This window comes from Dicentrarchus labrax, unplaced genomic scaffold (assembly GCF_905237075.1).
Source record: "Dicentrarchus labrax unplaced genomic scaffold, dlabrax2021, whole genome shotgun sequence".
NCBI classification, from domain to species: domain Eukaryota; kingdom Metazoa; phylum Chordata; class Actinopteri; family Moronidae; genus Dicentrarchus; species Dicentrarchus labrax.
In genome coordinates this window covers 14,095,143-14,112,473 of record NW_026136718.1, presented here as the reverse complement: position 1 = coordinate 14,112,473, position 17,331 = coordinate 14,095,143, and positions in this window count along the sequence as shown.

The following is a 17,331-nucleotide window of genomic DNA, read 5'->3' as shown; positions in this document are numbered from 1 at the left end:
CATCAGTTTTTATGAGTCCGAACCTTTCATTGGACACGGAAATGTCTGCATGCCACTAATTCCCTGATGTCACAAAGTGACAGGCTGTTTTTTAATTGCCTCACGGGGGGAGAAATCATGGTCTTCAGCCAGCAGGACCCTGGCTCAAGCTCAGTTCTTGTTACCTAATTAGTTTGGTTGAATGACTAAAAGAGAAGTACTTTGTCTTGCTGTGGTTTCTATGGAAATCCTCCCAGAGCATTATCTTCTGTGCACACCCGGGGTGCTTCTGGCAAAACAGCTGCAACCCCCGAGTTAATGCCATTTCCACTCATTTGCAGCATGCTCTTTTTGCGATTGCACTGAATGGATCATTGTGAAAAGAGATTCTTTATCTTCAGCAGTCTGAAAAACTCTGTTAACCCAGGAACATTTGGCAGTTTTAAGATTTCTGATATTCCTCAGAGCAGGAAATTTCCACTGTGGATGTTCCTATTTACTGCAGTAAGATAAGCAGTATCACTGTTGTACCATTTACTGACATTCATCTACACAGTCAATAGATACCATCCTACAGTAAGCTTACCTGACCGTGGTCTTAATGGAGGATGTTTGTACTTTGTTGGACTAAAGCCCCGCGTAGCAACTCTGTTTGCCCTGGCAACAAATGTTATGAGGACACGGTTCAGTCTTTGAGATGCTAAACACTCTGCAGCTTGTCCAAGCACACAGGGATGTGTGCTGGCTTTTCAGATGGAATTGGGATTTAATGGAGCAGCTACAGCGATAAATCGATAAAGGTTGGTATAGAAACTATGCACCCAAGTTGTAATATAATGGCTGTCGCACATCAAAGTTGACCGCCGTGCTGAGCAGAGGGCAGGGTTTTTGATTACAGGGCGTTAGGTATAAGGCTGTTAGTGACTCATGTGTTTCAGTAAATCATAAACCAATTACATTAAAACAGACGGCTGGCTTGGTACATGGAGGCCATTGGCTTTGGTTATTGTGTTACCATTAGTGGTGGACCACTGCTGCTTCCAGCCTCAGCAATCTCATCATGTCAGAGCCTGTCACTGTAGTTGCATGAAAGCTCAAATCAATACTAAGCAAGTCTATACTACATAAATAAATAAAAAGGAAAAATAAATAAATAAGTAATACGCTATAATTACACCTTCTACAATAGATTTTATTTAATGTGATTTTAGTGGCATTTGAAAACAAAAGAGATTTTAGCCTCAACTACACTACAAAGCGTTTAACACATTGTACACTCATCCATCACAAGTCCAAAACCCAACAACAAACTAAAATGACCAAAAGAAATCTTCTCTTCCCTAATTGTCAGTAGCTCTTAATATTTCCAGGCATCACATTTTCTACCTCTCTTTACAGTGACTCAGTAAAAGGTCTCATGCTCCTGACCCGAGACTGAACTGAATTTCAATGAGCCTATACCGGACCAAATGGAAGCTAATTGCCTTAGCTTGCACATGCCAGCAAGATAATTGCAGAATGTACTGTACGGTAAAAGCTTGCTTTGATTTGTGAATCTGGACTGAATAACCTGCAGCAGATGGAGGTTATGATGCTTGGATCTATATGTAAAGTACAGTTTCTCCAGGTTTACCAAGGGCCTAAGTGTTCTGTTTAATACCATTTAACAACATTGTTTTACTCCATCTATAGTCTCAGGCAGTCTCTCAGGGACTGTGATAAAGTCCTTTTAAATTTCTACTAAAATATTGTTGATATTTGGGATCAGGGTGGCACAAGGCCTAACTTTCTGCAACCTAATCTGAATGCATTTGCTTTTTTGAACTCCTTTTCCTGTTCCTTAGATATTGAGGCTTAGATGAAGAGGTCATGCCCTTTATGGATGTGTCACATGTCAGCGGACCTTTCACAGACTGTGGAGTACAGACTTTTCTCCCTAATTTCTTTTGTAGAAACTAATGTGATTATTTTAGCACCATGTGGAAGACCTTTCCTCGTAGGTCTTTAAAGGTCCAGTGTTTAGGATTTAGTGGCATCTAACCTAAAAATGTAAATGAGAGAGCTCATGACTGTTTCTGTTTCGATCAGACATAGAGATTTTTGTTCTGTAGGTATCTCTGTTAGTTTGGCTTCACAGTGTTACATTTACCTCCTCTCTTACTACTTGCATTATACACATTTCAAGTCATTTTTATCTATTTCATACTGTGAAGAGTTTTCACATTTATCTCACTCTTCTGCAGTCGTATTTGTGTTTAACTTCGTGATTATATCTGGCAAAGCAGCTCTGCCTCTGAGAAACATTTGTTTAACTAAAACTCAAGTCTGTTATCCTCCAGAGACACATCGTCGCCCAAAAAACATAAAATCTGTTTATGATGATAAGCTTAAAAAGATCTGCATATTCAGCTCATCCTCAAGAGAGGGAAAGTGTTTGTCAGCTGAAGATTAGAGCTCTGAGATAATGTCCTTATGCTCCAAGCCAGCTACATCTGATCCATAAAGGTCTGCTTGGTTGACCATTAACACTGTGAATTGTATAAACTACTATTCTCTTTATTTAGTCAGTCAATGAGATTTATCTTTAACTAGTTTATGACTTCATAAAAGCTTCAGTGAGACTTTGACTCATAAAAATCTCTAGAGTTTCTGAGAACATGAAAGTGAATGGCTTTTTATATGGAACACTTTTTAATAACTGCAGTAGTGTTATTGGCTTTCTGTGTAGTGAGCCTATCTGTCACCTCATTTATTTTGCCATTATGCTGATGCAAAGTCTCCGCTAGAAAATCAATCAGTATTTCTGTCATTATTTCCCACAAAATAAAACAATATTTGTCTTCCATTTTACAAATGCCATTACTTTCATGACTAATTACTTACGTATTTGTTCAGTGTCTGCATTTTGTTGATTGAACTTGGCAAACTGAAGCAAACAATAGGATAACAATAAGGATGTGTCATTGCTTTGTTTAATGGAAATTAAAATGGGTTCTGAGATTATGAAATTGTTGATTTAATATTCTTTTTATAGACTTTAGAAGTGCTGAAACAGTAAGAAAACATTGCTCTTTTTTGTGGTTATTATACATTGTTTAAAGTCACTCCTATTTCAGTTCAGTTCAGGTATTGCATATTGCTGTGACTGTTCAGATTTCAAAAGATCTTTGTAATAAATAAAAATAAATAAATTTTTCCTTCATACTTACTTATGACTTAGTTATTCACATTACAGACAATATGAATGTGACATGTAATTATCCATATCAAGATTAGTCTTTCTCTGGCAGTATTTAATTACCAGTAACTCCTTTCTGTCAGCCATGACCTTTATCACTGTCTGTCTCACACTGACACCGGCACTTGTGACCTCTGAACCATAAAATAAATGACTCTGGCACCTTCAGTCATCATACTGATACATGTTATACTGTCAACAGTGTGTGATGTGTCGAGTCATAAGCTGACCATTTTTTAGCAGAACTGACATGCAAGGCCGATACAGGTTGACAGACGTAATTACGATATTGCTGCACAAGAGGAAACAACCCAAATGAGGCGGCTAATGTCACATAAAACACTATAAACAGTTTTTATTATTGAATGGTTTGTCACAGTAAATCAGTTATTTCTACCATAAAAGAAAGCAAACAACATGGTCCTAAGTAGTAAATACACTATGTTTAAAGTTCTGTGAACAAAAGAAAACTGCTTCAATGTTAGTTTAGATTATTTTTTTCTTAAATATTTTTGATTTATATTGTGTCATTTTCACCGTATCTTTTGGTGCAACATTTTGGTACTCCACTTGTCCATGTTTTCCAGGTTGGTGCATTTGCTCAAAACAGATTTATTTCTAAAGTGCAAATGTTGTCAGAAACGGAAACACGTGCCCTTATATCAACAGCATGCTGTAAAACACCCTAAAGCCAAATGAAATGAAAAACTAGCCCGTGTAAACTTATCATCTACTCAGTTTGTTCAAACACCTGAGATGAACAATGTTAAGATCAATGAAAGGGATACCGTATAAAAACATGTTTGCTCACCGACTTGCAGTTTATAGAAATATTTTCCCTGTAAATATCTGCAATATTAACAGGGACCTTTTTTACTGGGCAAAAACACCCATTATCCCCATCAGTTAAGCCAATAAAACTCCATCTGCATTCATCTGGCCCTGTCTTGACTGATTGTAGCCATCTGGTAGAAACTACAGACCAGCTCAGGCTCAAGAACATTGATATGGATGATTTTATAAACACGTCTGTGCAGTGAACAGTAAAATATTCAAGGTTTCGCATTTGGCTAATTTGTTTAAACAGGAGCTCAAGCTTCCCCAGGCAACGGTAACTCCACATGTGTTAGGGGCAGGTTTTTTTCTTGGGGAAAAGCACTAATCACCACGACATTCATAGTCATTAGAGTCAGGGTTGATTATGGATCTGCAGCATGTGCTCTGGCCCAGCACGTCTTTAACTGGGCACTTGGTAAACCTCAACATGGGGTTTTATGTTACTACAGTTAACGCAGAGAGGGAGCCATGCAAACATATGTAGTTTGGTTTCTTACAGATGTATTTTAACAAGGATGTGGAACTGTTAAACTGAATGGATCACAGTGGGAAAATCTGCTGTTTGGAAACACTTTTCAGAAGAAGAACTGATATTTAGTAGGTTTTATTCAGATTAAACGCATACTCTATTGATTTAGTTGTACGCTTCTGTAACGTTGTATGTCTCATGATGTTTTAAAGGATCAAACATCGATGCAGCAGAGCCAGAGTTATTGCTGTTTTTGTTCCACACATTTTTCTTCCTTGGCAAAATGTGACACTTACATTATCCACAATGCAACTCCACTGTTGACAGTTTGGTCAGAGATTCAGGTGTTTTATGATGGTAGCGGATAATGTAGCCTTGAGACGAGATGAGGATCGGGCAGCAGATGTATGGTAAGCTCGCTTTTTTCTCCACTCCACAGCCCCAGATTTATTTTGATTTTGTTTGTTTTCTTCAGACCCAATCAACTTTGACTCAAGTCACATCACTTAAGGCAATTCTTTGCAGCTCCCTCTAGAACAGCAATAGGCTTTATACAACTTTTTTCACATACTGTATGCAACATGGGAAACTTGAGTTCCCGTTTAAGGCTGAATTAAATAACTGAAGTGTTTAACAATGCAAATAATTCATGACCACAATTTGATGATCACTTAATTTATAGACCGTCAGGATCATCGCCTCTAAATCTGATCATTATACTTTGATGTAATCCTGATACCACGGGTGATGGTGGTGAGGATGGCAATGGTTGGATGTTGTCATTAATCTTCCCAAGGAGGTAGAGCTGTGTTGCAGGTGCAGGTTTTTGAGCTGAAGAAGCACGCTGACTTGTAATTGACCCCTGGGTGAGTAAGACAGAGGAGTGTTGCTTCAGGGCTCACTTGATTGAATGGTGGTGGAAGTTCTTAACAACAGGAAGAGACTGTCTCTTGAAGTGAAGCAGGAAAATATGAGAGAATCTGACTCAAATCTATAAACTAAAGGAAAAGCTCCATAATGCATTTTTCAGTTGATGCTAAGTAGGTGTGTTGTTTATCCAGTGTTCATTTCATTAACAAAAACTCAGCCATTTTTCTAAGACAAGACTTAGACGAGTTAAAAATAGATCTTTGAGGATAAAAACTATGCCTGAAGTTTATGTTTTCTCACAGAGAACTTCACAGGACTTCATTGTTAGGTAGCAAAAAATAATGATGTTTTCCCCCAATAAGTAAGAGACCTGACCCACAAACCACCAACTAGTGATTATGTGACATGCGCTACCAAGTTGCTCTGACAGCGGTCAACATAAAACCAAATAATGAGCTGAAAGACGCTATAAAGTTATGTAGAGTTCAGGGCAGCTGCAGAGTCATAGGATCCCTTATACAAACGCATTGATTCATTGTTAACGTAAGAATATTGATTATCCCAGCTTTAAAAGTGTATAATATTTAACAGTAATGAAACAGTATGGTTTTACTCAGCAGTTCACCTGGTGACTTAGCTCGTAACCAAATTCAACCCAGAAGAAGAAAAAACAAATATAGCAGGTGTAGAAATAGACAGAAAACGTCAGTCATCATCATCAGTCAGTTCACATAACAGCAGCATAAGTAAGTCCCAAGATGTTTGGTTTCCATCCAACATGAGCGCCTGTCTGTGCTCCCGGGTAAATTCAGCCGTGTAAAACAGGCCAAACCGTGAATAATTGGACATCATTGGAGTTCCTTCAAAGGGAAGCCAGAAACTCAAAGGGACTGCTCTTTCTTCTCACTTCTTGATATCCTGCGCGAGTAGCGTGAATGTTTTTCATCAGGCTCCTTATGGCTCTAATTCAACTGGAACTCTAAATGAATCACCTCATCTCTGAATCCACAGCTGTGGTAAGCAGAGCATCTTTGAAGTGCCACTATATTCTCTGCACATCAAATGCTCATCAAGGAGCCGGGCAGCAGTAACATTTGCCTGTGAAACACCAGAGCAGGGTATATTGGCAGGCTATAAAATGTACAAAATAGTTTTTAAAATGTCCGAAAGGGATGTCTTCAAATGTCTTGTTTTCTCCCACAAACAGTCCCAAACACAAAAGAGATACAGTTTACTATCATAGTCTTTATTGGAGAAAAAGAGCTCCAGGAGATTGTAACGGGCATTTTTCATCATTTACTGACATTTTGTTGACCAAACGATGGATCAATAACGTAAATAATAATTAGTAGGTCTAATCAATTCATTTGCAACCAGCTCCAGCAGGACCAAGCAGTGTTTTGCTGTTGACTGCGAATTCATGTTTCCATTTATGCATATGTTTATTGTAATGCCATCCACTACAACATCCCTGTAATCACAAACCTGTCTGCTGATGTTTTATTATATTGGTAATAAATACTGTCTTTTTAAATTCTTAATGGTTTGACATTGTGTTGGTGCGTCTCTGAGGTCATTTTTGGGTCTAATTTGTTGTTTGGTGTATTGGATTATACTTCCTAAACAACACTTAATGATAACTTAAAAATATAGCATAGACTTCCATACACAAACAATTAAAAACATTTTATGTTCTGTTCTGTAAGGCCTCTTATTTTGCACTGATTAACATCTTTGGGTCATTTTTATTTTCATCTTTCTCCATGTGTATCTGTGCAGAGTGGCTGTTAAACATCTGCACCCTGCAGTAAAGCCACCGGGGATTATTGAGTCTTCCAGTCTGAGTAGGTGGTCAGGTTGTTTTTGTCCTCATACCACCTGCCTGCAAACAGTAGCTAACTAACAGCAAATGTATTATTTCAATTGATTCACCTTAAACATGTCCAACCAGGCCATTTGTTCTAGGAATATTGACAATGTTTATTTACCGCCTGCAGTTTGCTGTATCCACTCTTGGCTCATGAACCTTTTAACGTTTAAATGAGTTCAGTGACTCTGGAAGCATATGAAATTATTTCACTTTAAAAAAGGTGGAAACTAAAAGAGAGCAGGCGGCTGGATGGGAAAATATAAATCAGTTTTATTGTATATTTGGACTTGAAGCTCCAGGCTGTACTAAAGTGAGTCCTTAACAAGAATTTACTACACAATCTGACTTAATGCTCCGTGCGTTTTATGATCTACGACAATATAAAGAGTATTTTTTTTAACCTCTAACAGAAAGGAAAAGCAGGACGAGTCTGCAATTTATTACACTCTTACGCTGTAGTGGAAGAAATTATGAAACAAATCATCTACAAATATGCTTCCTCTGGTCCATAACAAACTCTCCTGTCTGCTCCACTCATGTATGGTCTGGGAGAATAAGCAGTACTTTTAATGGCATAGTAAATTGGTGTTGTCAAGAATGCAAATTCGGCATGAATGGGGTGTATCTTCAATCTTTGTAAAGTGGCTCTTTTTCATCATTATGCCCACGCAGTTAATAGCTCTTTGTGTAACTGAAATCGATCAACATCTTGAAAGAGTCACTAGGTTAATGTGTAGAATGCATTATGTAAAACATTTATCACTCCGGTGAAGGGAGGTCAACTAGCAGTCCCATCACGATAATATCAATATCAACCTGCAGCTACCTCTGCAATCCATGTTTCTATGTAGAAACTAATTTCCTGGCAAAATGTGGAGTTACATGCTTACTTGTGTGTCTGTGATCAACTCATTATCATCTCAAACGCCAGTCATTAGTTTTTTTGCTTTACTAAACTGAAACTACATCAATCCGATCATTAGATTAAAATGATTGGTTTAGGATTATCTCTTGGATTACAGACTGTGTCTATCTCTCCGTTAGATCTGATTTCTGTGTTCACAGCTCTCTAGTGCTGCAGTATATTTGTCTTCGCTGTTTGTCATGATGCAAATCAGCCGATCGTTACCCATTGATTCGATGTCTATCGATCTGAGGAGAAGGAACCCACAATGTAATCACATTAACATAATCAATTATGGCATGTTCATTCATTATCTTTGGTTGGCTTTCCTACTTCAATATGACTTTGATAAAATCACATGTGCCGTTAGATTTTTTAAAAGAAATGTATATTGATTGACAAGTATATTTCAAAGTGTCACATAGGAAAGTCTTTGCTGGTGTCTAAATTGCTAATTAATTTCTTAATTAAACACATTCCTGAACAGTGCTCTGATACACTGACAGGATATGAGACTGGTTCATATCCTTTTAGAAAAAACAAAACTAATATCAGAGCATTTTCATGCAACCACACCCTCTCAAACAACAAATTCAACACCATTGCAGTTCTGTCTGTTTTAGTAAAGGACCATATAACTCAGATGTGCCCTATAGGTCCAAGTATTCAGATTTATGTTGCTGACTCAATTCTCAGCAGCTCAAGCCAGAGTCCGTCACCTTCAAATCTCTGTCAATGTCCTGAACTTCAAGTCATATATTAAGTGTTTGAGTCCAAAGATACACAAGGCAAATTTGCACAATGTAAAAAATCATCACCCGCCAACAACATTGATATTGGACACTGAAACAATTCCTTTTTTTTTACATCCAATGGCAGCATTTTTAAATGTCTTTCTCTCGATAATATCTGCATACAGAAAAGTAAACTTTGCAGGTCCATGATGAACTTCAATCTACTGCTTGGAAGTCACACTCACTACACACCTAACTGCATATAGTGCATATTATGTCCTGCATCCTGTTTGTATTGGATGTAAATCGTGAGGTGCAGAATTGTCCATTAAATGTCTATGGAATTTTTGTGATGAAGCATCTCCAAAACTGCAGCTCTTGTGGGGTGGTCCTGGTCTGCAGTGGTCAGTACCTATTAAAAGTGGACCAAAGAAGGAAAAGTGGTGAACCAGAGATAGGGTCATGGATCAGACCACGCGCGCCAGCCATCGCTCCCCATGTGCATCAATGAGCTTTGACCACCCAACAGATGAGCTACTGTAGCTCACGTTGTTGAAACAGTTAATGCTGTTTCTGGTAGAAAGGTTTCAGGGAGGATCATGGAAGTATTGGGAGGAGACATATTGACATGTAGGTTACATGTCAATATGTTGTCAATGTCAATATTGTGTTTGCGGTCACAATCTGCAGGTATTCAGCATCTGATTTACTACGACAGCAGAATTCTCTAAACAAAACTGGGTTTTGTTTAACTCTAGCAGAATACATCATCATGGAAGTATTGGGAGGAGACATATTGACATATAGGTTACATGTCAATATGTCTCCTGCTGTTGTAGTAAATCAGATGCTGAATACCTGCAGATTGTGACCCGCAAACACAATGAAAACCACCAAGCACAATCCAACACATCCACTGTTGTCACTTAATTTGTTAGGATGCTTCCAGTCGGTTTCCACGTGTTTTATTATTTATGTCACCTGTATTATTGTGCTTTTTTGGATCTGGATCACATATCCAAGCTCTGGTTACTCTGTGACTCTTTAAAAAGTGTCTCCACATTGTACTGAGGCCTGTTTTTCTTGGTAGGCACTTCTGGATTCTGTTTGAGTTGTGATTTAATTTTATGCTCTTTGATGTTTTTCATGCCTGACTCAAACATCAAGCATTTGGATTTGATTGGGCTTAAATGTTGACATTTATCTCAACACATATAAATGTTATGGAATACTAACGCATGAAAGGAGACCGTAGAGGATCAGGTGGCCATAAATCTGCAGCCTCACTCACCAGCTGATGGAAATGTGGCAGGCCTGAGAGTGTGACAGCAGGTTTGTGTCTGATGTGAACGAGTACACTAGTCATCTGCCAACACAGATGTTCCATTTAATAAGAAACATACTGTGTCTTTCTAAAGAAACGTCACATAGATCAGAGTTTAAACTGAGGCACATTTTTAAAATCACTGGTGAGGAAAATCAATAAAAAGAGATACATTTTGGACTATTGCCAGTTAAACAAAACCTTGACTTCTCTGGCTTTGAGTCAGTTTCATTACTTTAAGTGTGATAAGTTAAATATCTTGAATATCTTCAGTTTATAATAATTCAAGTCTAAAACACAGTTTCAATCATTTAATGACATTTTTATCTCTGTATTTGTTATTATTAGAGATGCACCAAGGAACATTCAGAACATTCATGGTTTTATAGACCGATTGATTGGTTATGTGTGTATATATACATATATACTATATATTTATCATGTCTGAACCTCAGAAACAGCAGTAGCTGTGATCGTCTGCTGTTCTTCAACCACAGTGGTGAGATCTGAGGCAGAAGCTGTCACTGTTAGCAGCCAGTTATCAGAGCTATGAAGAGTGTCAGTCTGTACATTGGTTTGATTTTCCAGAGATTTCACCACTTTGCTCCAAAATGTTTCAACATATAATTCAATTTAATTGTTAACTACTGCAATGCCTTTTGCTATTATTGTGGGGGAAAGGTCCGTAAGACTGAAGTGTTGTTTTCAGAATAAAATGTGAACCACACAAAAAACAAGGATGTTATTAGCCCTGGCCATTTCACACTGTAGCCTTAAATGTCAGTGTCCAGCTTGAAAATTTAATAAACACAAAATCAATCAATAACTGCCCTGCATGCTGAGGATCTGTCTCGGCAGACTGATGTAGGAGCACAAATATCAAGAGTTATCCAGTGACCTGGAATACACCTTAGTCACTGTCATGTCAAAATACCTCGTTAGGGATGTTGCAGATGGGTGACGAATTCTTGAAAAGAAACATCATGAAGTGTCTTGTTAAAGTGTCAGTTGGTGACGAGAGTCCAAAATCTCCTCTAGGTGTTCAGATCTGTTGACTGTGACGGCCCATAGCACAGACTCACATTGTTTTCATACTCATCAAACCATTCAGCGACCTCTTGCACTCTTTATGGAAGCATCTGAATTCATTATGTTTTACCAAAAGTAACCCTCGATAACTACTGAAAGTACAGTTTAATCTCAACGTATCTGTCAAGTTACTGGTGTTATTCAACTCACACATAACTCGACTATTGAATTTTGCCTGCAGACTTAATCTGTATATATCGATCTAAAGTAGATGTTTGTTTGTTTATTTAGAGCCCCATTAGCTACTGTAATAACAACAGTAGCTACTCTTACTGTCGATATATTTACAATTATGATACTGTCAACACTGTACTGATGTATTCATTTGTTGATTTATTACTCACCGACTTACCGCAAACACTACTGTGCTCAGCCTCCACTAACTTCCCCGATTTATATATATTTATATTTAAATAATGGATATTAATATACTAATGTAGGCTCAAACCTCTCACTTTATATTTATTTATATTCATCTGCGAATGCACAATACAGTTTTACTGGAGGTGAAGTCCATTTATATCGATATATATTGTACATTTTCATCACAAGTTTGCTTTACATTTGTTTTTTTTTGTTTTGCTTTTTTTGAAACTTTTTATTCCATTTTCTCATTTCAAACTAGCATTTTAGCACCGCCTCAAGAGTATGCCAGGCATTTCACTGCACATATTGTACAAGCATGTGACAAACAAAATCCTTTAATGTTGAATCTTTTATTCAGACTTACCTAATTGATTTTACCAATTCAGCTGTACTTTATAACGTCTGAGAAATTTAATAAAGGAAAACACCTCAAATACGCTGTTGGATATCATCAGATGTTGATGGTTGTAGCACCACGGATTTGATTATTTGTGATCAAGTGTTGTAATTACATGTTTTTTAGGACACAGTATGACTCAAACTGCCTGAGTTTAACTGCTCTAATCATCTAACACAGATTTGATCAACTTCATAATGCTTTCAGCAGGCATGAAGCAGATAACAGCGGCGCCATGATAAACTGCACAGCAGCGTTGTTAAACAGTGAGTAACACCCCTCACAGATCACATCACCTGCTTGCTTTTGAGATGCAGATGCTGCAATGGGCTCCCTCAGGACCAAATCAATCTGTTTGTGGCTCACACACGTCCTCATCCAAAAATCAAGGCTTCTGGGATTTTATTACTGCTCAGAAATGGGACCACTCACATCTTCTGGGTTTTTATTATGTGCTGAAAATTGTCAGAGGACAGTTGTTGTGGCTCTCATGTCCCTGGCATAGATATTTATTCATACGCAGCTCACCACCAAGATCCTTTCCATTTTAACAACATCATCACCAAAAAAGGGAATGTGTCTCTTGGGTGTTTGCGTTCGTCAGAGAAATTTCAGAAAAAGTACATAAACTCCCTTGCTGAGCTGGTACACTAGGTACAAGAACATAAACATACAAATGTTGAGTGAAACCTCCAAAATCTAGTTGTAGCAGTAGCTGTAACTAATTATTATATATATATATATTAGTATAAATGTAAAATTTTATATCAATTTTTTCACAATTCTGTATTTTCATCAGTGGAAAGTCCAATTTTTAAATCATATGCCTTAACACACACTTCCACCCAGTCTTACCTATAGCCACAATCTCCTGCTGTTGAACCACTGAGCCAGTGATAGGAGGTTGCTTTGCTAAAGGAACCTTTATAATAGCTGGGATATGGATATTTCTCATTCATCTCCTTTCTGTCTAGTTTTTGAGTTTTTTGTGTGACATGCAGTCAACACAAATACAGAGAAAATCTTGTTCTGTGACAGCCGAAGGTAGACAGTAAACTGGGGAGAGAGAGGAGACAACGTTGTTTATGTACAACCGTTGTTTATATTTGAAGGACCAGTGTGGAGGATTTAGTGGCATCTAGCAGTAAAGAGCCAGGCTACTGTAGAAACGTGGTGGTTCAACATGGAGGCCTCCACAGAAGACGATCCACAGCGTCTGTAGATAAAAACGGCTCATTCTAAGGTAACGGAAACACTATGATTCCTTTAATCATTTGATTATACACTAATGAAAACATACCTATCAATATTATGTTCAATTCCTGCCAATAGATCCTCCTAAAGGTTACACTGGACCTTTTTAAAGTGTGATATGACTGACACGACACTGGCTTCATATCACAGTTTCTCTTGTTATGACAAACAAATCCGAATGCATTTTTCTTGAGCTAAATTGTCGTTCTTTTCCAAGAATTACTATATATACACAATTTAAAAAAGTCACCCGTGTGTGCAAACTGTCCCTGTTTAAAGACACTTAGAGCTGTCATTTGGTTTAACACAACATTAATCATAGTATTTGTGTTAGTGGTCTATTTGGTAACAGGCTGCTTTGTTGGCTGTGAGTCACGACAGTTTGAATATGACTGAGGGTCAGACTTATCTGAAAGGACTGAGAGGACGGAGGGGGCGGTGTGCTGCAACTCTGTGCAGTACGTGAACCAGATGGGATGTTTTTTTACTTACCGGATGATACATTTCCAACAGCAAAGACAAGGACTTCTGGGAAACCAATGAAACATCAGATTGAGATAGATCCAGGCTGAGAGATGCTGCTCTGTCTGTCTTCTCAACAACACAACACACAGCTCAGAGTGTGAATAATTGATACAATACCTCACCTCGACAGGGTCAGGAGCAGGGAAAATATACCCTCTGGCTCAACCTGTCAGCACATCCATCCCCTCCACATTAACACAGACTCATTTCCTTACTCAGGAGTTACTTAATTCTACTCTCTAATCTGATCGACTCCTGTCAAACCTTGTTCTATCTGAAGAGGCAACGCCAACATATGGCGTATTGATGGCTCCTTGAAAGAATGTGTAGATCTCAGAATACATCTCAGCAGATGGAGGTTAATCATGAGAAACAAGAAGCAATTTTCTGCTTGATCTGTTCCTGTGCATGTATGCAGACGACAGTGTGTCATGCTGTGCTGGTGCAGATTTTAGCCCCAAGTAAAGAACATATATGTGCATATGGGTTTACATGACATGGTGAGAGTTGCAATGGCCCCCACATCAGAGCACTATCATAAAAGTGTTCACATAAAGAAACATAAAGCATACACTTGTGAGGGGTGGTGCTTGACTCACAGGATATTGACAGCAAAACATAAATAAAAAATCTCAAAGCATTTTTCTGATTTTTGAGTTACAATGAGTGAAGTTCATTATATTGAGTGATTGCCATAATAGCTTGAACTTCAGTGAATTAGATTACGATACTGCATGAATCATACATCAATAGTTACATGAGTTAACGCAGCAGTAGATAACTTTTATGAACATGTCTGCGACAGATAATTGATTATAGAGTCTCCCAGTTGAAGTTTGGTGATGTTGAGGCACAAAAAAATTAAAACATTTAAGTTTAGGAAAAGAACGCTACATACCTGACGTTACTTAAGTTAATTTACAGTTTTACTTTTGGTCTCACAAGACAGGACACGAACAGCGGTCTCCAGGTTAAAGTCAGAATCAGAATCAGAAAAACTTTGATAATCCCAGGGGGAAATTACTTTCGTTATATATTCCAGATGTAATAAACATATAACATATTAAGAATGTATATAAATATTAAGGTTAAAATGTACAGTTTAAAATCCCATTTCAAATGTGCAAAAAGTGCAAAAATGATTGTCCGTATTTGAGGTCAGATTACAGAGAGGGGGTGTGTGTGTTGTAGAGTTTGATGACCACAGGCAGGAATGATTTCCTGTGGCGCTCTGTAGTGCATCTGGGTGAGAGGAGTCTTCTGCTGAAGATGCTCATCTTCTGGACCAGTGTGTCATATAGAGGGTGTGAGACATTGTCCAAGATAGACTGTAGCCTGGACAGCATCCTCCTCTCTGCCACAGTCGTCAGGGTGTGAAGTCCTGTCCGGAGAGAGTTAATGGGTTGAAGCGCTGTGTTTGTTTGAGCCATCCATCCGCTCACCACCTCTTTATGCAGGCTTTCTTGCTCTTTAGTCTACGTCTACCTACAGCGTCATATTTTGAAGTGGAGGGCTACTGATTTGTTTAGCTTGTTACCTTTACTTAGCTGTATGTCTGTATTTATATTCCTTAAATTTGTTATTTGTCTGTAAGTATATCAAGAACTATGCCAACATAGCCTACATGACCAATAATGTTGATTTGATTCGGATATTTGCTAAGCATGACTTTGCTGCTGCTGCTTTATGGCTTTAAAATTCACTTAGACGCCTCTTGCCAAAGATTTCTGAACTCTGTACTCAATGTGGAAGTGCCCACCAAATGGTGCGTATGTAAACACAATTTCATTGTTCTTGTGGAGCTGTCTCCTGCCAGCATCACTCATGACCTTTTAAATTCAAAGCCACCGGGCCGTGCTGCTGATCAATATCTACTGTAACAAGGATGCAGACAATTAAAGGCGTGTTGTCATGTGTGCAAAGCAGGTTCTCATCTTTTATTTGCACCTCTGCTAACGATAGTATATGTACAGAAAATCTGTCAGCTTGTTCAGTGGCCATATCTACTGAATTTTATCTTGAAAGCTGGTGAGAGCAAATGGTGAGTCAGTGTGGGTTTTTTTTTTGTAAAAACATTTATTTCATCCATTTGATGAGTACATTTGATTTTACCTTTTACCCTGAGCTTGAATGTTTTTTCCCTTCCGGCCTTGACATCATTATATTCAATGGCAGCAGTATTTCAGCATACAACAGCTACTGACTGTGAGTCATAACACCGAAAAAGATTCAACATTTCAACAAAAAAGAAAGTCTATTGTCAGGTAGCTGACCTCGGTTGCCGTTCAGTTGTGGGTATAAATGGGTTAACATAACTAACCACTTACAAGATCAACAACTGCTGCTGTTTCTAGTTTTCCCAGAACAGCAGCAAAATTGACATAATTAAAAATCAATACAGGACTAAATATGTTCCCTTTTCAACGCAGAGTGGTTGAGAGACATGTAATCATTGTTTTCTGTACACCTGAGAGTGTAGATAGGACTTCAGTAAGGCCAAATCTAAATAAAGATGTACTCTTAGCAAAGTGTAGTGATTTTCTTTTATTATTGAATCCACAAAAAGGAATGAAGAGATGAGACACCCTCTTTTTCGTACGTCAGACTTTTTTTTAACAGTAAGAGGATAATTCTTCTTTAAACTAATCTGTGAAAATGATGGCCATTGTCGCTGTCCTAGAAACTACGTCAAGTGTGAGATTAAACTCTGTGTTTACAGTTTCTCAGCCGGCAAGTCTGACATTTAGGGCTACAGGATCATTTATAAAGAACAAGGCATGGCAGACATGCTATAAAAATGAACATCACTGTGGACGTGCATTACAACTAAGCAATATAACATGACACAGTTCATGAAGTGGAATACTCTGAAGGTCAGATTCACTTTAATCATGTTTGTTTGGTTCATTTGGTTGTCTCATTGAGTCTACTGCTTAATTTTAAGGGATAATATATCATTCACATTAAAATTATATTACAATATGCCCCATATTTTTTTTGTAGCACTGGAAACATACAACCAGATCTGTACTAGGATTATGACTGCAGTTATTCTTCATTGTCTTTACTGGTCCTTGACACATGGGGCTGTAATCGACAAGAAATCAGGTTTATTTACCTTGATTTACATGGACAATAAAACTCAGGACACACACTAACTGTTGCACATACTGTTGCTGTTTAATCTCAGATGTCTCCTGCCTGCAAACAAACTGCTTATTATGGTAGGGAGTTAATGGGTTCATGGGATCATTCATTACCTCCTCAGGCAGAGTGGTCTTCTCCCAATGTTTGACCACATACACATTTACTTCACCAAACCAACAACTGTAACAGTTTTATGGTTCTAGTCGGACATGTGGTCTGGAGACAAAAAAACACAAACTTTGCAGGTTTTTATTTTCAAAATTTCTGAGAGACTGAATCACCAGCAAAATTACGTACCAACTGAGCTCACGCAGCAGGCATGGATTTG